The sequence below is a fragment of the Monodon monoceros genome, unplaced genomic scaffold (genome assembly GCF_005190385.1).
Source record: "Monodon monoceros isolate NGI ecotype Baffin Bay Population unplaced genomic scaffold, NGI_Narwhal_1 Super_Scaffold_4, whole genome shotgun sequence".
NCBI lineage: Eukaryota > Metazoa > Chordata > Mammalia > Artiodactyla > Monodontidae > Monodon > Monodon monoceros.
Genome location: NW_021703781.1, coordinates 44035952 through 44061581, shown reverse-complemented (window position 1 = coordinate 44061581; position 25630 = coordinate 44035952). Strand labels below are relative to the sequence as shown.

The following is a 25630-nucleotide window of genomic DNA, read 5'->3' as shown; positions in this document are numbered from 1 at the left end:
TTAGGCGACTAAGATATCCTAGAAATAGTGAGCCTTTTTCTATTGTGAGGATGTTCTAATAACATTGGTAATTATGTCCTTATTTCCGAAGCATAAGGATCATTGTAAACATCTCTCGGGTGCTTTGAGTTATGATCTCAGGTGCACTTATTTATGAAGCCTTCCTTCTTCTTGAACGGAGCACCCACTTTATACATTTTCACCTTGACTGCATCCTAGACAATAGAAACAAACTAGGTTATCTCTCTCTTTCCTGTATGGGCTACCTTTCCCTTTTTCACTTTCACGTATCTCAGCATATCTATGTATGGCTGCACACATGCGTACAATTGCGTATTTAAAACTGCAGGGTCACGAAGCTTATTGAGTTGCTCATACACACATAGTATGTATATATATATATATATATATATATAGTCTTCTCGTATAAAAGAGCTACAGTTCTTGATGTAACAGCCAACATATTATCAGTTTGGCCAGTATAATTGATGGTAATAGTTTCATAAACAGAAAATCAGTGTGCCTTAAAATAGGTATGTATTTACATGAATGTTTGAAGAAAGTTGCCTGTAAAGCAAATGTTTTCCTCTTGATCTCTACTATAAAACTATACTAGTTTAACTGATCGAAAGAGGACCCCCGGTTTATGACGTGATGGCACGCTGGACTCTGACATTTATCACGTGATGGTGATGATGATGTGTTGGGAGCACAGAGGATGGGACTCAGTGACCCTGGCATGAGGGCATGGGTGACTGAACCAGGATGGAAAAGGTGTGAAAGACATTAGGAAGGTGTCATCATGCCTGGGGATAGTGAATTGTCAATAGAGAGGGAGGGAGCTCAGATGACTCCAGAATTTAATTTACAGTGTCTAGGACAATAAGATTACCTTTATGAGGAATATGAGAGTCAAGAGTGATTTATCGGTTTCATCATCTAGGATATAGGCCCAGTTTATGCCTGTTGCTAAAGTTAAATGTTAGGTTATAGGCTTATCTTGTGCCTGCTCTTTTGGACCATAACTTGGTCTTAATACTGGAAGAACGCTTAGAAATCTGCAGAGAGAGATGAAGCAGTTTACGTAGGGCCATATACCTGATCACTTATTGGCAGAGATTAGGACAGGAGCTCTTGACTCCAGGTGCAGAGTTCTTTCTATTCTTCCATGATGGTTCGAAGAAAAGAATAGCATTTTAGAAAGGGCCCTTGATCTCACTTAAGATTTTATCTTTGGTTTAAAGAGTATTTTAAAGAAATCTTGGCCTATGGAATGACTGGTTTTAAACAAATATGAGGAAGTTAAACTCAGGAGATTGTCTCCAAAGCCAAGATAGTTTAATTGGTAACTTAAAAAAAAAAATTATTCCTCTGCAAAAACTCTCTTCCCTCACTAGTAACCAACTCTTAACTGGTGCTCAGGACCTAGCAGTTCTGTGGTCTCCTGTAATTTGCCAATTCCAAGCTACTTTAAGTTTCTTTTCATTACTTCTATTCCAAAATGATGTTTAGGGTACAGTGACCGAGATAGAATGAATATTTCCAAAATCACTCTTGCTTTTTAAAAGTTGGTTTAATTGTGGCATAAATGGAATCATTCCAATTTTAAGCCTTTTTTTCCCCTGCTACTAATAAAATTTCTCTTGTATAACAGGAACACCAAATCCAAGAATCCTAAACCAAAAGCTTCTTCAGTTTTCTATCACTTAAATAAGGGACTCAGACCATGCAAATACCAAAGAACTATTTCAGCTCGAAAATTCTTTGGATATTTTAACATTGAAAAGAATTTAAACAAAAATTATGGGCCAGTTTGTCCACAGGTTTGGAGATTTTGATTCAGTAATCAGAGGGACAAGACAGCATTGTTCGAGTGCCCACTCTATGTCATGCACTGTCCAAATGCTTTGCATGTACTATTACATATAATCTGTCCAGCAGACTGTCGGGTGAGCATTTTGTCCCTTTCACTGCAGATAATTAACCCGCGCAAGATCGTACAGTGTCAGAGGTTAGATCCATCTTGGAGGTTAGATCCCAATCTGCTTTGTCGCCAGATTCCACGCTCATTACCTCCAGGATCGCTGCCTAGCTTAAGAACTTTTACTAAGTAACAGAAATTAACATACATCCACTGATCAAGTATCTATCATAACAAAATTAATCCTTGTTTTGTAAGAGTTGTAAGGCCATCTACCATTTTCTTGACGTTGTTAAAGGCTTAAGTTTAAAAAAAAAACAGTCTAAAAGGCTCCTAAGCCTGATATAAATCAAGAAAGGAAAGTTCCGCCTTAACCGACAGTGAACAAGCTCATTGGTTAGGATCACACGGGCTGACTCATTTCTTTTTTGCTGTGTTAGAGGGCCACACCCCGCATTCCAAAAAAACCTCTGCTGCCCGGCCACCCCCGCGGCCTCCCTGCTGGAGCCTCTGGGTTTGGACCCGGCGTGCCCGCTTACAGCTGCTCGAGGGAGAGGATCCTCCCGCCGCCCGCCCGCCGGGGCGTCGGCTGCTCAGCGCCGCGGTCCTTGCACTCCGACCCCTCAGGCCGCGGGAGAAGGCGGCCAGGGCCCGCCGAGGCGCGGGCGCACCCGAAGAGCCGGGGTCGCGGGTCGGCGCGCCGCCGGCCGCCTTCGCCTCTCCGGCGGGGTCCGGGCGGGCAGCGCGCACCCTGAGCGCGCTGGCGCCGCGCGCAAACTTGGCGCCCTAGGAAGTTTCCCGAGACTTGGCCTCCTGGGAGGAGAGACCGTAAGTACTGCTCCTTCTGGGATACTAGGTTTCATTAGTGTGCTCTCTGGGGGACGCGTTGTAGCAGTCACAGATGGTGGGACCTGGTTAAAAGCCGGGAGAAACAGCCTCCCTTGCCTTGCAGAAGACACTCGGTACCGCAGTCGTTGCCATTCCTTATACAGCGAAGTAAAGGGACTCTTAGTTTTTACTAAATCCGCCTTGATGATCAAACAGGCAATAGCTATTGACACCTGGGAACGCTCACAGGGTAGTTGATAAAACAGTGGATCGGGATAGGCTGCATCAACAAATGCTCTGAATGTTGCGGGGTGCTTTTGACAGCCAAGGATCCAGGGGGGTGGTTTCGGTTTGGGGTTTTCCGGCTTTCCTAATGGAGGTTTTTGAGGTAGTGGGGTTATATTTACAGCTTGGTTACTCAGTTTTGGGGAACTACTCACTTCCTCAGATTCCAGTCCCTGTACAAAAAGGTCCTTCAGCCAACTTCTTTGGCTGGTTCGGAGTGAGCTGGTGAGTGAGATCTGCGCTCAATGCCAGAAGGAAGCCCGTGCTCCCTGTGATTTGGAATGGGCATGTTTACTCCACAGCCATGCTTTCTATTTATTATGGCCAGGTAACTGCTCTTGTGGAATTTGTGGAAAAAAATACACCGAGAGAATGCATGGCACTTGCTTTTTTTCCCCCCTCCCTCTCCTATTTGAGTTTGCTATGTGTAGATGTTACTTAGGTTGTAATGGGAACCAGGAGACCTAGGGTCTATTGACCCTGTTGAACTCATTATCACTTTTAAATTTATGTAGAAATAGTGAGCTTCTTTTAAAAATCTGCTCTTAATTAAAACTGCTTTTTAATGTAAGAAGTTAGTTAGCAAATACATAGCAGTTTGTATGGTGCAGGCAAATTATTTTCTTCCAAGAGGGATGGGGAGGTAGAGGGCAGGAGAAGCATGATCTTGTGATTATTGCTGTTTTACTAAGGACATAGTGCAACAGACAGGTATCACCATCAGAAACACTGTGCTGAAAAGGCAGGCTGAAGCCTCCCCTGTAGCATAAAGGATGACAGGAGAATGTAAACTGAATTATGAAGTTCCAAATATGAATTATAGAGCTATGAATAGTATCTTTACACTTCCTTCATTTTTGAAGATACAGACTCTAATGCAGTAGACAAGCTCTGTAACAGAAAGAAAGAGTAAAGTGCTTTGCAACTGACTTCTTTAGCTCTATAAAGGAAACTACTCTAGAAAGAAATCACTTCCAAATGGAATAATTAAAATGTTTTTTAGAATTTTTAATTAGTTACACTTTGAACTCCTAGTACCACTGTTTTTGTGCTCATGGGCTAGTGGGTAAACTCAACTTGCTTTGTGTTTAACTGATCAAACACCTCCTGTGAGAGGTAACACCTTGGGATCCCATTTCTTTGGGGAAACAGACTGTGATATTGACAGAAATGGCCTTAAGTCCACTGGGGTACTTGGAAAAGCCCCCTCAGGTGGTGAGCATGGGAAAATATGTCTAAAATCTAAAGGGATAATTAAATTTTAATTTTGATTCAAGTTTTACCTAATAGTTGTAACAGAGCTGAACATTTAAGTGAGATGCTTTGCACCTGCTACCTCATTCTGTTTTTCCCAATAATGCTGAGAGATAGAGGTATTATCATCTCTGTTTTGTGATGAAGAAACAGCCTCAGCAAGGTTACATAATCTCCAAATTTCACAGTTGGTTAATTTAATTTATAATACAAGGTAACATTTAAGGTTTGTAATTTTTCCCATGTGGCCCCAATTGCTTCTAATATAGTGTTGATTTTTCTGTGTGAAATAATCCAGAGGTGGTTCTGGGTTCAAAGAAGATTTTTAAGGAGTTTTAAAAGCTCCGCATTGCCCCAGTACCAAAATATCAAAGTTCAAGGAATAATGCATTTACTTTGGAAGCTTGTGGTTTTCAAATATTAACTAACATGAGCCTGTTGATACCTGAGGCTGCCTAATAGTTGCTGGTTTGGAGGAACTTTCTCCTGCCTTCTTCCCTGAAGCCCTTCTGGTTCTGGATGTGCAGATTCTTCTCCTCATCAAGGACAGCTTGGCTGTTCTCTGATTGTAACACCAAGCAGCTGGGTCCGTGGACATCCAGTGGTTGAACGTCAGAGTGCACTCCAGCAGTATTTTATATGCTATGTGAAATGATTTGAAATTTCTGCTAGCACTTAGGTTAACGTTGAACCTGTTTGTTAGGAATGGTAAGGTCATGAAAGGCACACTGAACGCTAAGCTTTTCTTGTTAGACGGGAAAGGCTCAGCGTGTCTCACCAGGGGCAGCCAATTCTGAGAGTCCATCTGTTGGATCATCTGTTGGGATGTCATATAATATACAAGAGAACAATGGCACCTTCTTAGAAGACCACGAACTACAATATCTATTCCAGGACCGAGTGTGGCTCACACCCTCCCTCATCATTTTTGCCATCTCTATGACACTGAACACCCACCCAGCTTCCCAAGCAAAGCAAGGATGCCTTGGCCTCCTCCTTAAACCTCTCTAAACCCTAGCTGCTTGAAGTGACTGGAATTCTTGAGGATGTTGAAAGGACATGCCAGTGTGATGATAAAACCATTTGGGGGTGATCTTGAGAAAATCATGGAGAGAAGGAAGTATGCCAGACAACTTAGGTTTTGAAAACCAGGGAGATGGTAAATTCTGGAAACTTTAGCTGCAGAGTGTATGTTGCTGTTTAGCAGACTAATAGATCACATTTTTGAAAAGATGGATTGGGATCACTTAAAAAATCGTGGTGGTGATCAGTATCTAGCATCACTCATCTCCAGTTGACCTTTCTTTTTCGATAGTTGCTGAACTAGTATATCAGGACATGCCATAGATACGACATGTCTGCTCTGGAAGAACATTTAACAAAGGGCTGTGTGTGCTTTACTCAAGGTGGACAAAGTGGGTGGACAATAGTATAGGTAAGTGGGTTTGTGTCTTATACCTGAAGAGGGCTGATCAGTAGGGTGACGTCAGACTTGAATAAGGCGCCCGCAGTGTGCCTTAATGAGGGTGTTTGATACAGCTGGACAACAAAACACACACTAGTAGAGACAGAGAATTTAGAACCAAGGAGGTGATAATCCCACAGTTCTTTGAAGCACTGTAGATAGTGGTTAAGAACAAGGACTTTGGAGCCTGCCCTTGGGCAGGTTATTTGAGCGCTCTGTGCCTCAGTCTCTTCATTCATAAGATGCAGATAATAATACTTCCCTCATACGGCCGTTGAAAATGTTAGGGATCAAATTAGATTATTCAGGAGAAGTGCTTAAAAACAGAGCCTGACTGTAAATTGTATGTGCCACGTTTTAGTCTTTTGTTGTTGCTACTGCGTTTTCTTCCTGTGGCAATGTTGTGCCTATTTCTGGGTTTATGTTTAAGTGTGTGTCCAGAATGGAGTAATCAGGTTTTGGAGAGGGTCTAGAAACTATATGAACAGTGGTTGAAGGCGCTGGAGACGTATACCTTAGTGTAAAAGCTGAGAAAGAGTAATCATATACTGTGAAGTGAAGCAGAGGTGGTCACATTCTGAATTCTGAGATATTTCATCCAGTCTAACAAGTGCTTTCTCTTAAGGAGCTGTAGCTTGGTATAAGAGAAATCTCCATTAAACTAGGATTTAGTAGAATTCTTTCCTGGTTATCAGTACAGCCTTTAACCAGGCAGTTAACTCAGTCGCTTTCCTTGGGGTGTGATTTACCCCTCAAGGGACATTTGGACGTAGTTTTGATGGATGCAGCTGGGGTGGGAAGATGTGCTGCTGGCATTTGACAGGTAGAGGCCAGGGCTGCTGCTAACATCCTGCAACGCACAGGACAGCCCCCAAACTAAAAATCATCCTGTTCAAATGTCGATAGTGCTGAGGCTGAGAAACCCTGGCTTAAGTCTTCAATATGTGTGTTTCTCTTTGTGAAGTTTGAATACTGATCTTTGCTTTAGGGACATCACGGAGTAGCTTTAAGAGTATATTTGTGAAAGGGCCTTTGAGAGGTAATGTATTCTGAAATCTGCACATGTGTACAGCATACACCTTTTATCAGCAGCGGCACAGTAAAATATTATTTGCTCCGTTCCAGGGAGGAATATATTACAGTGGTTTGAGAGTCCAATAAGCCTATGCTTGAATCTCAGCCCTACCAATTCAACCTGCTGTGTGATTTGGGGCCAGTTTCTTTATGTGTGAAAACCCAATTCATGTTTCATAGAGTGTGGACTGTGCTACCAGATTTACATTCATGCCTTGTGTGTAGTAAGCCATGTTACAATTAACTTTTTTGGCAATGGGATTGAGTGGTGCTTATTAAAATGTAAGATTTGGCAAGAGGATGAATAAAGAAATTGGATCTTAATATTAAAAGACAGAAAACAAAAAGTCTTCTTGTCTTCAGAAATTAGGAGAGGTGAATGTCTTTGCAAGTGTTGATTTGGCCTTGTAGGTAAGGACCATAATATGCACCAAGGTGAGAAGCACTTATCTGAGGAAGAGGATGAGTTGCATGGAAAACAAGAGTTAGCTACGTCATATTAGTCTGGAACTAGCCAGGATATAGTTTCTAGGTTTGTGAATTGCTCCACTACAAAAACTTGTAATGTTTGTTCTTAAGCAGTGTAATTCGCTCTGTTTTTTCCTCTCACTCTTGATATTACGGTTTCTTAATATATTTTCCAGTGCCTTAAGATGTAAGCAGCATACCCAGCCACTGAATGTGCAAGTGTGTCAGCTTTGCAGTCTTAGTGATTTCTGTACCTTCTCAGCCTCCTCCCAAAAGATAAGGCAAAGCTCTCATGTGATCACTCTTCCTGTCACCTCCACTTGTGCACCAGCTGTGGACCTAGAAGTCTGGAGTCCATCCACAAGGCCCACTGTTTTCCTGCTGCTATGGCAACCTATGTCAGTATGTAGCATATTCATAAAATCAGTTGAAAGTTAATGTATTTGACTTACAAGTGTGATTACGTGTGTGTGTGTGTGTGTGTGTGTGTGTGTGTGAGATAAGGCTTGGGTGGAAAGATCCCCAAGTGTGTACAACCCACCTGCTGTCTACTTTGTAAAGGCAGAATGTTTTGTAGCAATGTTCATCTCCCAAGGAGGTAGCAGTCAGAGACCCAGCAATGAAAAGTTCCCTGAGTTAGAAAGAGGCTCTTACTCAGGTTGGAGAGTGGAAGTTAGTGATTTTTTAAAGAGAGGCTACTTCTAATTTTCTTTCTCATGGTCCTTAACCACATTGGAACTGAATTGTTTAAACCTCACGTAAATATGTGACTTCAGCCCTCAGATGGAAGAAGTGTTAGTCCCCCAGCAGCTTGCCTCTCTGTGGGCATCTGGAAACTTTTCCTCCTGGAGCAGTGGGGAGAGTTCATGGCTGGCTCATACCAGGAGAGCGAGGGCAGCCCCAAGGTGAAGTGCAGCAGCTGCATGTAGAATGGATCAAAGGGGATCAAAACACCCTTTGGAGAATTTATAACACAGACTAAGCCCTGTTAGTGCTCGGAGGCTTTCATTAAGCTAACGTTCAAGCTTGCTTAACTCTCCTGATTGTGCAGAAATAGAAGGTGGCATTCGAGACCCTCATGGTCTCAAGCTGCCCCTGATTTTCTGGGTAAGCATTCTTGGCAAAAACTCAGTGCTTCTAACGGAGAATCCCGAATTGGTTACACAGAATTGCATACCTCTGTGGGGTCAGAAGGCAAGAGTTTGATATTAAAGCAAAGCTGAAAGTCAGGTTCATGATAAACTAAATGGGATTAATAGATACATCACTATTTTAGATGGTGCCATTGACCACAATTCTTGAGACCTGACAGATGACTGCTCCACTTTAGGTACATCCTTATATGTATCATTTTGATTTCTCAGAGGTGGATGAGACTAGAAAATTCCATGAGCTGCCGAAAAAAGGTGTTGGAAGGCTGACTGTGGATTTACAAAGGCCCCTGGGCACCGGCTTGGTGAAACTCTTCGGTATTTGATACCAAAATCCAAGTTCTAGCCGTGTGCTGAGTCAACAGATCTAAAGATAGATTTCTTTGGGTTTTGAAACTAGAGTCTCACCAGAAGGCCCCAACACATTTTAGACATAAAAGGAACAAAGAGATTTAAAATGTCAAAGTAGAGTGTAATAGGATAGCTCATTCTCCATGTCTAAGGTCTGTTAGCTTGTATTTTTGGCGTTTAATGGTTTTCTAAAAATATGCTTCTTTCAATATCAGTTGTGGTTGGAGTTTTCTGTGCTTCTTTTTTAAAGCTGTCTGTCCCCCTTCCCTGAAATTCGTAAGGACTTCATCTCCCTGTGGAGTTGTTGGCTCCTACCCTAAATGTGGTGTGTGTACCCTCATGAGGGCCAACAGGGAGATCCCTTCCACTTTCTGACTTGGATAAAAAGATAAGACCCCCAAAGAAACTATAAAACACCTCTGTAATGAATGAATCACAGCAAAGATAGAGAAAGTAAGTAAAGAGATTAAATGGCTTCTAGGGCAGAATTATAACTTAGTTAAAGGTACTGGCATGCTAGTCTGAGAAGGGATCTGTTTGAAGGGGAATTTAGCAGACTGGAACTTGGAGAGGCCATGCTGGCCTCTCTACGGGAGAAGGTCCCCTGCCCCTCGTATAGTATCAGCAGGTCTCTGTATGGACCTTATCCCAGTGGTGGGGCCGTCTGTGGGCTTTTGAAATCAAATGGTTAGGTTCCCAACCTGACTTAGGCTGTGGTCTTGCCCTCCCCACTGAACACCCCTGAGCCTACCTTTTTTTTTTTTTTTTTAATATTTTTGGCTGTGCTGGGCCTTCGTTGCTGCACACGGGCTTTCTCTAGTTGCCGCGAGCGGGGGCTACTCTTCATTGGGTTGCGCAGGCTTCTCATTGCGGTGGCTTCTCTTGTTGCGGAGCACGGGCTCTAGGGGCGTAGACTCAGTAGTTGTGGCGCACGGGCTTAGTTGCTCCGCGGCATGTGGGACCTTCCCGCATCAGGGCTCGAACCCACGTCCCCTGCATTGGCAGGCGGATTCTTAACCACTGCGCCACCAGGGAAGTCCCCCCCCCGAGCCTACCTTAACCTCACAGTGCAGTGTCGGGCCACACAGGAAGCCACAAAACACGTTACCCTTCCATGCCCGTGATGATGCATCCTTCTGATTATAATTTGGGTTCCTCATGAATTATACTTTTCAGGAGACACAGGATCAGCAGATATCAGCATCCACCATCCAGTCTACATGATGGTATTAAATTGACATTTTTACTTTACTGTCACCCTGAGTTTGGTTAGCCTGAAACCTCTCTTGATCACCATATTTATGAATTGCAAGGTTCAAGGGCCAGCCTTGGACTGTGGTAAGCCCACCAAGATGCAATACTCTGCATGGACTAGCTGGCTTCCCCACTGTTGCTTGTCTTCACCGTGAGTGTCCTTTTCTTACGTTGTGACTGGCAACATAAGAGTGTGATTCCCATCCTAATGATAGTATATTTTTTGCTTTTTCGAAAATGTTGAGAAGAAAAATGAGTGTAACGGAATGCTTATTCATGCTGGAAGTGTGATGGTCTATTGTGAGTGACTCATGTAAACAAGAGTAAAGCAAACTAGAATACATTGTTATCGTTACAGTTACCATGTAAACTACTTCCTACTTTGCTAGTTAGTGTATCCTGTAATTCTCATTTAAATTGCACAAATTACTAAACAATTACAGAAGTCCCCAATCACAGCAGTTCATAGCCCACATTTCACAGTAGAATTTTTCAGTACGGTTTTGTATTGCTAAGATTCTTGTACATTTATGAAGTATACTTTTATTTGGTTCTCAGGATAATGTGGCCAAGTCTTTGGGGCATTAGGGTTCTGGGAGCTGTGGTACTTTTAAAGTCTATTCATGTAAAACTGTCCTTTTAATATTTTTATATTCCCACGGATACACTGAAACGATTCCCTGCAGTTAAGTACTGTTGATAGTAAGTGATTTTGTGCTATTCAGCAATCGTTTGATAATATCAGTCTAGGGGTCTGGGAGAGTCACCTTCTTAAACCTTTAGCATTTACTTCTGGGAGCAGAATTCTCAGGAGAAGCAGGAACCTGATGTCATTTACTTTGATGATGTCCACATAAAGGTCAGAGATGTGAAAGTGAATGTTTGTAACCCAGAAACTAGCCATCACCGGTCTAGATCAAAGGGAATGCCTCTTACAATTGGAGCAGCTCCGGGATAGATGGAGATATGTCGTGTGAAAACCACATGGCCCTAGGAAGACTCTAGGAGAATCCTCTTGGAAAGAAAGTAAGGATTGGACTGGGACAATGCAGGAGGTTATTCCCATTGGGTTGAAGAATAGGGAACACAAAGCAAGATTCTAATGTTATTTACAATTCCAGAGAGCTCCTCCTCTTAATGGACTGAGCCCTATACTTCTCACCAACCAACATTTTCTCCAGACCTTCATTCTCAAGCTACCATTGTGTTCAAAGGAGGTTTATTCTCTGAAAGTTTGTTAACTAAGTTATCTGAGTAAATTGTGTGTTCCTGTGGTTGGAGATCTGGTAGGCCAGGCGTTGTTATATTTTTAAATCATAAATAGAATGAACAAAAGGGCTGATAGTTCTCCAGTGCTCCTCTCTGTATCCACCTGTTCCCTGCCAACGCCCACAGAAACACCCGCAGCAGGAGTTCTTCCCCACAGTGGAGATGACCATACGCTAGACTCTGCTGTCCAGTCCTGCAGCCACTGGCCACTTGCAGATATTTAAGCACATTAGATAAAATTAAATCCAACATCCTGTTTCTTAGTCATGCTAACCACATCCCGGTGCTCAAGAGCTACGCGTGCTTGCTGGCTACCATGGTGGGCAGAACAGATACAGAACATTTACATCATCTCATCCCAGGAAGGTGATTCAGCCTTAAGGAAAATATGTATTAAGGCACTGGATCCATTTTCAAGGAATTCCTGTATAAACCCAAACATTTCTAGGGTTTAACAAAGTTGACTCTTTTAGGCCAAATGAAGGTATTAGTATTATTATTGAAAATCTTAGCTTTCCTCAAGTTTCAACTTTGAATTCCAGCGGAACATGACTGCTTTTGAGAGTCAAAGTGAATTATCAGCACATTATAGTGTAACTGGCTAGTCAGAGCCTAAGTAGGAAAACAGAAGCCACTTTTATTTACAATAGAGGGTATTTGGCGAAGTTCCTTCCACAGGTGATGGTGCAGCAGGGAGCCCACTGAAGAAGCCTAGAGATTAGCCCCAGCAGGAAGTCATTACTAGTCTCAGGCTGGAGGGACAAGTTGTGGAGGCTGTTATTGGAGCTCAGGGGCAGATAAAAGCCAAAGCCACAAAGGAGATCCGGGACAGGAAGGTGAGAAGTACCCCTGGCAGCTTCTGCTCTCCAGTCTTCTGCCAGCGCCTCCCATTGGTTGAATCCAGCATGTTGATCCCCTGTGACAACGCAGAGCAGAGTCGGGGACCAGAAGGGATGGATCTATCAGCCCAGGACCAACGCAGCTGGTATCTGGTGAGCTGGGCACCTCTTATGTATTGGGTTCGCCAAAAAGTTCATTCGGGTTTTTCCGTAACATCTTAACAGGAAAACCTGAACGAACTTTTTGGCCAACCAATATAAGGTGACCTCATGCGTCCTGGCCTCCAGGCGTGCGCAGTCATGCTCTTTTCCATACATCACTTAGTAGCTTGCATTACATGTTTCTCCCTTGAGATGGACTGTGAACTCCTTGGGGCAGGGACTGTGTTCCATGCATCTTGGTAGTCCAGGTCCCTGGCACATAGTGAGTACATTTTTAGGTTTTTAACAGATTGGTTCAAAATTTACTGAAGTGCGTTGTTTGGAAGATTTTTTCACAGAAAGCTTTCACTTTTTTTTTTTTTTTTAATAAAGAATATGTTTGCAGCCACCAAATTAAAAAGGTAGAAGCCAGTGCCCTCTCTAAGTGGGCAGGGAAGATGAGGAACCTAGGAATGTAGTATCATGAGTAAGAAGAATGAGTGGGAGAGGGGAGGGCCTGGAGATAGGGAACCAGGGCAGGAATCTTCTGGGGGAAGGTTATTAGGGTCTAATAATTAAACGTCTGGACTAGCCCAGTTATCCTGAGTGCTATCTTCTCAGAATCCCTGTGGTTTGTCATTTTGGCTCAAACTAGGGAAAAGCGGAGCCTCTGAAAAGAACATCCCCTGGCAACTAAAAATACTATACCCTGATTATACAGACATAGAAAATAATTCAGTTCCTGGTATGCCATCAGCTTTGGATCATTGACTTTTTTCTCCCAATATTTTAAAATAATATTGTAATCTTTAATATTGTAATAATATCTGTAATCTCATAGAGATTTTAAATTCAGTTTAATTATCCTGTTTTCTACACTGAGTCCACTACTGTCCTGACTCATGTGATGGTTTATGATAAAAGTTAATTTGCACCTAGCATAAAGTAAGCATTCGATAAATGTTTGTTCACCAGGTGAATGGCTGTATGATTAGGAATCATAATGTAAAGCCTTCAGCTATTTTTCATAGCATGAAATCATTGCAGAGAGCTCTGATCTAAACCTGTATATTTCATTATCTGTATTATGTCCTATAGCTGGTCACAATGGTTAGGCCTTATCTCTTTCCTTCACAGCTGCTGCATGAGGTAGGTATTATTATTCCCAGTCATGAGTAAACTTGCTGCTGCTTCCATGTAATAGCCAGACGTTCAAAGACGAGTACGAGCTGGCCTCTGCCCTAGAGGAGCTCAAGACCTGGAATGCAGGTCCATTTCAGTGGAACTAATCCTGTCTTCAAGGAGGCCTCTGCCAGGGGCCTTAGGGTGAGCAGGACTTGCCAGGGAACGGGAGTGGGGCCTACACGAGGCATTCTAGGCCAGGTTCACAGCCCCTGTGAAGACTTGGAGCCCTGAAACAGCCTGACACTTTGGGGTTCCTTGAGTCACTGAGGGAGACCAGAATGCAGAGGCTGGAAGAGTGGTCTCCTGTAGGAGCATGATGGTGTCACAAGGGCGGGGGGGGGGAGGTTTAAATAATGTTATCCTATCTTTAAGCTACTAAACTTTGATGGCAGGGAGGATCTTATATCTCCCTGGATTGTAATAACCCACTGGATTGTAATAACCCACGTGATCCCTTCTGAAGGCCAGGGTGTAGGCAGCGACAGTGGTTCCAAGCAAGAGAGGACATATTCCATTTAGGAGAAGTCTGTGGAATAGAATTGGTGGGACTTGGTGACCATGTTTATGTGAGAAGGTGAGGGAGGGGTGCGGAATGATGACAACCCTTAACCTACAAGAGAGTGCCTCTCCCTACTGTTCTTTTCCTTCCTCCCACCATACTCCAAAAAAAGTCTTTTTTTTTCATGACGTGGAATTTAACCTTAAAATTGCCCAGGTCTAATCTAACCAGGAAATCCTCAAGGGATAACCAGATTTTCTCCCTGAAGTGATTTTCATCTAAGTGGGAGAAGTTTTAATACAATGAAAAATCAGTGCTTCTTACTTTCTGCCCTTCTATGACGGTTATTTAGAATTTTATTGTGAAAATAACTTGAAAAGTGAGGAGTATGAGTATGGGGTTTTTTCTGTCTTTTTTTGCTATGTTTGTTTTCTGAACGAATAACCTCTCCTGATCTTTGGAGCATGGAGTATTCGGCAGATTTGGGCTCAAGCTCTCCATGTGTCAGGGTGCTAGGTGTGGATAACTAAAGACATGTCAAATTGTCTGGGCTGGGTACTGGATTCGTGGTTTGCCTATGCTAGCTTAACTTACTCCTCACAGCATTAATATTATAAATAACACAAGGATACATTATATATACATATATATATATATATATATTTTTTTTTTTTTTTTTTTTTGAGAGGTGAGCAAACTGAGGATGAGAGAATGTAGGTAGTTTAAGGCCATGCAGCCAGGGACAGAAATGGAAAAATGCAAATTCTTGCTCTTTCTTTCATTTGTGTAGTTTGCCATGGGGCCTGCAGCAGGAACGCTGGTAGACAAAGAGAGTGTGTCAGTCAGTGCAGTCGGGGGGGCAGATACCATACAGTAGTTTGAACAGGGCAGCAGTTAAATATTGAGAGTTATTAGCTATGACAAGGGGTTGGAGCAATGATGCCTGGCTAATAAGAAGTAAACAGAGCTCTAGAATACAGAAATAATAGATAATAGGGAGCAACCACCGGCCCTTGGGCCCCTGAGGCAAAGGCCACACCTCATACCCGATCCAGACCTTGCTGGAGAGAACGCTCCTGGCTGCAGTCCACTGTATGGCAGAGAAATTGCTGTGGTGCCAGGCTGGTGGAACTTGCTGAAAAGGCACAATCCATCCTTTGGGGTGCCTGGGAACGCTGTGCACAGGGAGATATGGACGGGGATACTCCACTACAAAAGCAGTAGACGGGTGCCAGCGAAGCTGCTCATACGGCAGGAGGCTGCCAAGGAGTGCGCCGGAACCAGGAGGCACGGGGCCTTCCTCCAGCAGTGTCTTTCCAGCATCTCTTGCTGACACTGGTTAACAACATCATGCAAGCGAGCAAGTGAAAAAATATCTCAGGGGCCCAGATCCATTTATGCAGATCAGGCAGTAAAGGGTGAACTTATGGCAGACAGTAAATTCATAACTGGCACAGGGAGAAAAAAGCTCACCCTTTTCTCAGAACCTTTATTTTTCTTTCATTCAACCAAGCAGTAGCACATGATGTGTATATTTTGGAGTGGTTTTTATTTTTTCCCTAGATGGTACTTAATCATTTTCCTCAGACTTTGGACACTGTATGGTTTGATTACCTGTGTTATCCATATGGTGACTTATCACTAAGGGACTGTTGAAGATTAACTTTCTTTCATTTTCTTTTTTATTGTTTGCCTCTTAAACCTTAGATAAATTCCTGGATAATCAGGAATTGGTGCATGCTACATTTATGAAATGCCATCCAACCAGATGACATCCCAGGCTTTTTGTTGAATGCTTGTGAAAATATTTGGTACAACCTAGAATTGTAATTGCACATGAAGTAATTCAATTTGAGATTTATCTCTGACGCTTTATAAATATTTGCCAAAGGATTTCACAATATATAGGGTTATGGTTTTATTTGTGTGTAGTGGTTGTTTGCTAGTGCATTTCTTTACTGCTTTCTTGTGAATTTAGAAGAATAGACCTTCCAGAAGAGCTTTTTAAAGATTTTTCCCTCCGGGTTGTTTTCTGCATTCCATGGCTCTGAACTGCTGGATTTCAGAGCAGTTTCTTGCTCCCTAACACCATGCAATGCGTAATTCATCATTTTGTTTAAAACATTAGAAAGGGACAAGTACTCAGCCTTGACCTTGAACCCAAGCTGATAACTTGATCTGTCTGTGCTGCCTTCTTTTTCTCTACTTCATTTCTTATTTTGAGTTTTTCTCCCTCAGAACTCTCCTGAAAAACCTTTTAGCTCATTAAATATATTTTGGGAGTTTCAGGTGTTTTAAAGGCTTATAGCTTTAACACTTTTTAAAATTAGATTTCAAATGTAAAGAGAGAGAGAATTGTCCATAACCTTACATTCAGGTAACCCATGATGACGTTGAAAATAAATAAAAAACAGTGCGTGTACATGGCTAACATACAAATGGTATCAAAAGGTACAAAAAGAGAAGTAAAAGCCTCTCCTCAAATGTGACTATTGTTACATTTTTTTGTGATTTCTTCCAGGAAAAAAAGTGTTTTGGGCATATATCTGCATCTTTCTGGCTCTCTGCTTTTTACAATTTTATAATAAAGGGATTCAGTTGTATATATTTTCTATAGCCTTTTTTTTTTTTACTTTTCCTATTACTTTTTTAGAGCTCTTTCCCGTCAACACACAGATCTTCCTTATTTACTTTAATATGATATGTACAAGATTTCATTATTTCATCCACATTACGGACGTGTAGTAATTGATTTTACCTTTGTCTTCTGGGTAGTTTAGTAATTGCCAAGTGTTTGTGGGGAGGAGTTGTAGTTACCTACTGTAGTTATTATAGTTCGCCTTTTTGTAAATAAACCTCCTGATGATATATCAGTAGGTTACATTCCTAGCAGTGAGATGGCTAAGTCAGAGGATGCGTGCATCTTTAACTTTGGTAAGAATTGCCGATTGTACCCTAGAAGGGCTACACAGATTGGTTTTCTCTTCCCAAGGTTGTGTCTTTCCCACACCCCCATCACCACAGTAAGTCACAAGGCTTTAACATTTTTGCCAATCTGATAAGTTAAAAATCCTACCTCTATGTTTTCACCTGCTTATCTTTAATAACAGGTTTTGTATCTTTCTATAGGTTCCTTGGGCATTCATATTTCTTTTTGTAAATTGTCTGCTCTTATGCTTTACTGTGTACTGTCTTCTTCCTCTTCTCCTTCCTCTTTGTTTTTGCTCCTTTTCTTCCCTACAGGGTTCTTTGTCTTTATCATATTGACTTATATGAGCTCATTTTAAATTAGGGAAATTAGTCCTTTCATATATGTATTGCAAATATTTTTTCCCGTGTTATATATCCTGTCTTTCATTGTTCATTGAAAATATTGTTACTCTGGTGTAAGGAATACAAAACATGTTCTTTTTAAGAAGAAATGAGAGAAGGTTGGGGGTTAAGAAAAGTTGGCCACACTCTCTGCTGTTTTTGAGGCCTGGTAGTTGTAGTTTGGGACAAAAGTTATTTCCATGAATCCTAGTGTGTCTCATAGCCCTGGAGACCCCATACCGTCTTATTTACACCAAGACCACTGATACCAACCTCCTTCCTCTTTCTTTGTGTTCACGTGGTTATCTGTCTAGACCAGCCAATCAGAGATAATTATATCCATTCTCTTGTGAGTGGAGTGTTGCTAAAACAATATTTTTTTTAAATCCAATTTTAAAATAATAGATCAAGAATGGATATCCCTCCAAATTTCTTCAAAGAACAGACTTCTCATTGGAACATTTAAAATTTAAGATTCTGGTTAACAAAAATTGACTGTATGAAAGCACGTTACGTATACTGTAAACTATGACTCAGCCTAAATCCAAGGAAAATATTTGACTAGTTCTTTCCCAGAGAAGATTTTAATGATTTCCTGAAATTTCGTATAATCTATATTTATGTACTTATTCATACATGCGGAAAGCCTTTTAATTGTATCCAATAGAGAGCAATATTATGGTACAGCATTTTCCTGGTTTGACCTACAGTTCTGTTCTCTGAAAATAGCAATAAATCTTAATTTCCAATAGGATCCTGGCCTCTTTGTCATGCCATTTGACCTGAGATGAGCTGTCTAATGGCTTTGTGTACTCTTCATAGTTCTATGAAGGCAGTTGATTCCATTAAGTTGAATTTACTGAAATAAGGCCCTTATAATAGGAAGATGGATTTATTTTTGAGAAAGCTAATGCTAAGCTTTGACTTCTGCAACTATTCAGTAACATTCAATGCAAAAATAATGGGACATCAGAACATTAGAGAACCAGCCATTGTTATTTTGAATGATCATGGTGCTTATTAAGCCTTTGTTTCAATGCAGACTGCTGAAATAATTGATGATGCCATTAATTAGTTTCAACCAGATAAATTTTTGGTAGTTTGGTAATGGCAACTTTCTAAACAGGATGTCAAAATGAAAGATAAATGGAGATGTTTAAAAATGCCTAGCTGTGTCAAAGGAAAGCTCGCAAATGATTTCTTAGGCACAATAGTTTTGTACCACTTCAGTCCACCTGGCATCCTTAGCTTTAGCTTATAAATCAAGTTGACTAAATAAGGCGGACAGAAATTCATTTGTGACTTTGTCTTTGACATCTTATACAGGAGGATAAATGAATAAGACGAATGGAATCTACTTTGAAGAATGAGTTTCTAAAAGCAGGATTGTTTGTCATTAGTTCCACTCAGTGAGGGCGGGTCTGCAGGTGAGACCTTGGTGCCTTGTCGAAAGGCTCCAAGCCGGCCCTGGAGAAACTGAGCAAATGAAAAATAAAATGCTAATATCAACAGTGACCGTTGTAAAAAAAAAAAAACAAAGGTACTTCAAGAAAATACAGGACCTTTTGTGGGGTATTTTTGATTAGGTGGTATAAGTTTTCAGTGGTGTGTAGACTTTTGGGAGGAATGCTTTGCAGGTGAAATGAAACGTGTGAACCACTTGAGAATAAAACTAGTAGGCTTTACAGTGAGTGGGAAAGCAGAGGCTTTGGAAATGGAAGTTTCCGCATTTCGTTCTCATGCTGCAGCTCACGGGTGTTCCCGAATAAGGAATACACGCTCTCCAAGCCCCAGTTTTTTTAATTTGTAAAAGCGGAGATTAAAATACCTACCTCGAAGAGTTTTGAGAGAAATAGATGAAGTTGATAGATAATAATCACTCGACGAATATGTGTCCTGCCTTTAAGGAGGTTTCTGGTATTGTGCAGATGGAGAGGGCAGCTGTTGGTACAGATTTCCGGCATCGCCGATGTTGAAAGTACCTCTTACAACATCAGGTATGGGAAATGGGGCTAGTTTAGAACTTGCTGTTTTTCAGGAAGGCAGAGAGATGTGCTCTTAGAATGTGACAGTTAATGATTTTTCCCACTGCTGGCTCAAGTGTCACATAATTCACCCTGGTTTATGTTGTATGTCTCGAGATGTGGCCACAAGTCCCACTGAGGTCAGTTATAGGCGTAAGTATTTATATTGGAGCGTTTGTGTTTCTGGAGTCCTCTGCCGTTGGTCTGGTCACACACACTAATTATCGCCACGGGGAGACAGTGAAGTCCCCTTGGCGGTGACTGCATTATGAATTGGTCACCACACACTGAGCCAGAGCACTTGGGAGCTTCCTGTCCAGGTACCCTCTGGCCTCGGTGTAGTTCACAGGGAGGTTGGTTACATCATTATTGGTCATAAGACAGGCTCCGGTGACTGTCCAGACTTTGATCAGTGCCTGATGCATCCTGATTTTTTTTTTTTTTGCAGTACGCGGGCCTCTCACTGTTGTGGCCTCTCCCGTTGCGGAGCACAGGCTCCGGACGCGCAGGCTCAGCGGCCATGGCTCACGGGCCCAGCCGCTCCGCGGCATGTGGGATCTTCCCGGACCGGGGCACAAACCAATGTCCCCTGCATCGGCAGGCAGGCGGACTCTCCACCACTGTGCCACCAGGGAAGCCCTAGATAGATCTTCTGAAATGCAAACATCCTAGGGAAAAGAAACACCTTTGTAGTGTAAGTTGACCTTTGCCTTACTTTGCTCAGCTCCTAGCTGAGCATACTAGGACTTGAGATAAAGGCGGTTGTAAATGCAAAGGAGAGAGAAGAGGCAGTGTTTAACCTGGGCCACCAGGCAGGCAGCCCTGGGAGCCTCCTTTGCAGAGCCTAGGGAAGTGCAGACTCCAGAGAACATGACCGCTGAAAGGGGGGTGAGATTTCATCAAGGCAAACTGTCTCCCTTTCATTTTTGTTCAAGTTCTTTATCAAGGAAAGAAAATAGAGAGGGAGAGTCCAGACCTTGGTTTTAGTTCCTTAGAGAAAGCTTTGTCAAATACAATTAGGACCCCCTAGTTGGATGATTAATCATTTGAGAGTGGAAATAATGAAAAATGACACATGCCCACCATAAACATTTTATTAAACTTAGAAATATCAACGCTCAGAATCGGTTAGTCTTTCATTTAGTGTCAAGAGTGTTTCTTTGGATATGGGTTCTCTGTTTTGTGTTCCATAATTGTCTTTCCCTCACAAATCATAGTCACGACGCACCATCGGTGATGTCCAGTCTTTATTTCTTTAAATCCAGAACATCAAAACTTTCCAAGCAGCTCAGTACTGAATCTGTCTAGATATTGAGAAGTCGTGTTTTCCCCTTAGAATATTAACATTATCTCGAATATACCTAATTTTTCAGCATTTTTAGCTATTTTCATTTGTCAAGTGTTTCTAAAGCATTCAGTTTAATAGAAACAACAGGTCACTGTTTTTCAGATTCGAATTTCATTTATTACTTAATATTTTGTTAAATTATGTAATAACAGAACCAAGTACAAGCTGCACAAACAAGTTGAGAGCAAATGTAACTTAAGTCTTGATAAGCATTGCACGTCGACCAGTGGGAACAGAGTTGTCAGGCTTGTCTTAGCTAATTCCAGTCAGTGACAGTGACTGGTTACTTAGCCATCCACATGCTTTAGTGTGTTGTGAGGGAGGGGTTAATCTAGTCCCAGATTGGTGAAGGTATCCAGGGGACCCCACCAACCCGTTACTATGCTTTTTACTGTGAACTGCATCTCGAGTTGTAAAAATTCAATATACTAATCATAACAGTAACCCATGAAGGCATTTTTTGGTATCTAATCACAAAGAAGTAGCCATGTGGCTAGGGAGAGCAGGGCATGGAGTTTGCCATCACTCAAGGTTTGCTGTCTCTTGATATCCCTGGATTCAAGGGATAAGCTCATGAGTTAGATGTGAGCTGAAAGTCCCAGCTCACTCAAGTGCTTCTGCCAGGCTCTTCCTGTTACGTAAAAGCTAAAAGGAGTCCATGCAGATTACAGTATTATTCTATATATGATAATTAGTTCTCAAACTATAACTAGTTCATGTAGTGATTTGTTAATTTGGTTCATTACTTGATTCACTTTTAAGAAGCAGTCATTAACTTCATTATTTTTACTTTTTAGTTAGGCAGAAAAAATTCATACCAATCATTACTTGCTAAACCATTTGGTGTTGAATGAAAAGCAAAAATCTAGAAAAAAAGCAACTTTGGCTCTAACAGCCTGAACGTTGGGGTCAAACTTGTCTTGCTTTCCTGCCCCCCAAATTAAATTAGCTATGACTTAAAGCAGAACGTGTAGATAGCTATAAAAAACTTGGGTGATTTTTTTTTGCTGTTTCATGTTTATTTCGTATTACCTCAGATTTATTTTGATTTCCATTTCATAGTGCCTGATACCAGAATTTGTACAGACCTCTTGAAAGACCACGCCCTCCGAGAAAATTCACATTATTGAAAGTTATGGATAACTGAATGGCAAGAGGAGTTTCTTAGTGGATGTGGTTCTTGATCAAGTCTGGACAAATTCTGCCCCGTCATGTGTCATAAACTATGGTACAGAACGCATCCGAAGTGCCAGGGGAAAACCAGCATTATGCCATCACCCGTATTACCATCCCTGACTCTCGTCTCTCTTGAAGAAGGAATTCACGTGGCTGGTGATGGACGTTTTGATTTGAGATGCACATAACAAACACTTAGACTCGTTAGATATAAGCACTGAATCTTTAGGTTCAGTCCAGTTTTAGATTTGGCTAAGGGATTCCTGGTGGGCACAGCAAAATGAGAAACATCATAAGATTCATATTATCCATAAGATAGGAACTGACCAGTTTTTAAGAAAAGCAAGCTTCTTTTAAAAATTCAGAGGGGAACTTTCCTGGAGATCCAGTGGTTGAGACTCCACGCTTCCACTGCAGGGGGCACAGGGTTCCATCCCTGGTCAGGGAACTAGGATCCCACATGCTGCTCAGTGCAGCCAAAAAAAAAAAAAGTTTCAGAGAGGAAGGATGTGAGAATGGAATGTAAATAATTTCCCCCTTTAACCCAGAGGATTGGCTTACGTGGCAGTTTTCCCCCTGCTTTTATGTGTCCATGTAGAGAGAGGATATATGACTCAGGGGGCAAAGGTCAAGAGTCTGGACGTTTGGGTAATGAATACCTCGCTCTGGGAAGATGACTGAGCACAGTGTCCCGAGGACATGTAAGATCAAAAGAATCTCCTTGTTTTGGGGGACCTTTATCAGCTCACCTGCAAGGTCTTTTTAAGCTGCACTGTTCAGCCGGTGATTTTGTTGTCTGTCTTGTGGATGTCCACACTAATGAAAAACGTTTTGCCCAGAGAATCTTTTTTCTTGTTGAGGGACAGATATCAGAAAAGGTTCACAGTCTCTGTAACTATCCCTAGTAATTAGTCTCAGAACTCAGTGCCTTTATCAAAGGGAATTTCTAGAACAGTGTATTATTGCTTAAGCCACCTCCTTATCTGCCATTCGTGGAGTTTCTCAGATATTTCCTGACTTTCTTGTCTGCCTCTGGATCAAAAAAATGAAATGTAGAGCAAGTGAGGAAATAGTTTAAGAAAAAAAAAAAAAAAAGGAAGAACAGAAAAAGAAATACAGAATAAAGCTTTAGTATGTATCTTCCCAATAAATGGGATGCGGTGTTTAGATTTTTATCATCCATCTAATGTAAGGTGTTCTTGCGCGTCACAATTTGATCTTTCTGCCTCTTTTTTTTTTTTTTCTCTCTCTCTTATTGTTGACTTGACCTGGTTTCTTTACGTAGAGAATCTGGGAAATGTTTTTGTTCTTTGAGGAAAGAGCTATGCGTGAAAGCCCCACTGCCTGTGGGGACTGTAGGGTGGGTAATATTTGGGTGTACTTTCAGGGTCAGGTCTTACCTTGCTCAGGGAATGTTGTATGTGTGGGTAGGTTATTAAAGACATGGTGGTTTCACAATGTATGTGGATATCAACTCATCGTATTGTACAGCTTAAAAAAATTTTTTAAAAATTAAGCAGTGGTAGCTCCAGTAGCTGTTGATGAATGCCTGAGGCTTGGTGGAAAGAACTTCTGTTTACTGTGAGTACTGTCTCTCTGATTAGCAGTTGTGTGTTTCATCCCACGACCCAACATAGATTTTTTGATGTATTTATTTTATTTTTATTTCTTTTTTCTGGGTGCCTTATGTTTTTTGTGTGTGTTCGTGTGTGATTTTCAAAACAAAAATTGGGTTCATACCAAATTACGGCTTAAAAAACATTTTATAATGACAATTCTTGAAAATGTGGAGTGACTAGTAGCACGCTCTATATCCTTATCACCCAGCATTAACAACTATCGACTTTCTCTGATTCTGATTCTACCTTTCCCTCTGCCCTACTTTGTTCAGGGTCCGGGGAGGGAGAGAGGGGCCCAAAGCAAATCTCAGCCATCATACCATTTCCTTCCCAATACTTTGTTCTCATGTTTGTTATTCAATTATTTACTTTTTGTCTGTTGACTTTTCTTTCTCTTGTTACTGAAACAACTCTTGGACTGTGCCCTGGTGGAGTTATAAAGGTAGACTCTTCTGGAAGCATTGTCCTCTGCATGGTGCTTGATGGGCTGCTCTTCAGGGATCCTGAGGAGGACAGCCCTGCTGGTGTGAAGTTCATGGTCCGGTTACTAATAGAACCCAGAGGTATGACTGCTGCCTCCTTAGCCTGTAGAGTGCGGTGTAAGGCTAGGCCTTCGTTGAGTGATGTTATGTTTAGAAGAAGTAGACCCAAATCTAAGTCATAATGATTTGTATTATTTATTAAACTCATGCAGAAACCATAGCTTTGGATAAAACTGTCTAAAGGATTGTGTCTAGATCCTTTTTTGTTTCTGTGGCTACCTAGACAGGAAACTGTTGATATTACAATTTAATCATTTATAAATTTGCCATCCTTTGGGTAATATAGTAATCTGTGCAGCATTTCATGGTTTTGAAAGGTTTGTCATATTCAAGTCCAATAATAGCATTGTGAGGAAGGAAAGATACTAAATTTCTGCCCAGTTAACTCAAAAGAGAAGCTGAAAGCTGGGAGGGGGTAGTCATTGACTTGACTTTAGGTCTTATGTCTCCTAGTCTAGAAGTCTTTCTGCTTTGGATGGTTTTTGAGTTGCTTTAGAATGTGTTGTGAAATTGGAACTTGCCTTTTCCTTTATACTTGAACATTTTTGTATCAAATGTTTGAAATTCACGCCACCTCGGATAAGGTCTTGGAGATGCTTGGGGAAGACTGTCCTCTTATTGGGTCTTATTCCAAGGCGGGGCCAGGGCAGCAAGCACAGCGCTTTTGGAGCTGATTCCTAACACCACGGTCTCTCCCCCATGACATTGGTTTTCACCTCTCTCCAGTGCTGTCCCAGACCCAGACCCAGACCATGACCATCACCATCTTTGCCTTCATGCACTGGTTACTTTTGTGACAGAGTGGAATTAATTTGATCCTAAAAGCTCTGAGATTTCTCCTGGGGACTAGAGATATGTGATCCAATAGAGAAATTGTTTGGACATTCATTCACCCCTGTAGGAATTTGTACAGGCATCAAGTTTCCCAGTTCCTCTTAAAACATCTAGACATGGACATTCTGTTGGCTTAAATTCCCTGAGGGAATAGAGTGATTCTTCAGAGCTGATGCTTCAGGAAATTTTTATAGTAGCAGTCTAAAAATGTGTATACTTGTTTCTCCCAGAGATACTTTCTTTTCTTTCACCAGTTAAAATTGGTTTCCTGCTGAAGTGTCTTGTCTGCCGCAGGTGTCTTTTGTAAAACAGGATTTATGCATTTGATTTATGGACATTACATATATATAAAGTATCAAGTGTTCTGAGTAAGAATTGAACATAATTTCAGCGCAGATATTTTAACCGATGTTTATTGTTCAAGGAATTCTTTGTGTAAAATAGGATACTCTAATTTTAATATGAAGTTGCTTTGAAAAAATTAAGGGAAAGCCAAGCCAGCTAAAATCAGGGGGATGTGTATTATGGAAGATGTTAAACAACAGGCAGTACTGTTTTCAAACTTTTTTTGCTTGTTTGTTTGTTTAACATCTTTATTGGAGTATAATTGCTTTACAATGTTGTGTTAGTTTCTGCTGTATAACAAAGTGAATCAGCTATACATATACATATATCCCCATATCCTCTCCCTCCCACTCTCCCTGTCCCAACCCTCTAGGCGGTCACAAAGCACTGAGCTGATCTCCCCGTATGATGCAGCTGCTTCCCACTAGCTATCTATTTTACATTTG

At 41.5% G+C, this 25630-nt stretch overlaps 1 protein-coding gene across 14 annotated transcripts in view; it reads left to right on the top strand.

The window, feature by feature from the left end:
• The window catches only part of SGMS1 (sphingomyelin synthase 1), a 290473-nt gene that overhangs the window by 193506 nt on the left and 71337 nt on the right, over positions 1-25630 (top strand). For 2 of the 14 annotated variants that reach the window (XM_029245166.1, XM_029245165.1), the window contains exon 1: positions 643-2749. The exons of 11 other annotated variants lie outside the window; for them this stretch is intronic. The gene's annotated coding sequence lies outside the window, so the exon portion shown is untranslated. Of the gene's footprint in view, positions 1-642; positions 2750-21202; positions 24027-25630 lie in introns of those variants that run through there. One more of the 14 variants, XM_029245164.1, reaches the window with a different exon arrangement.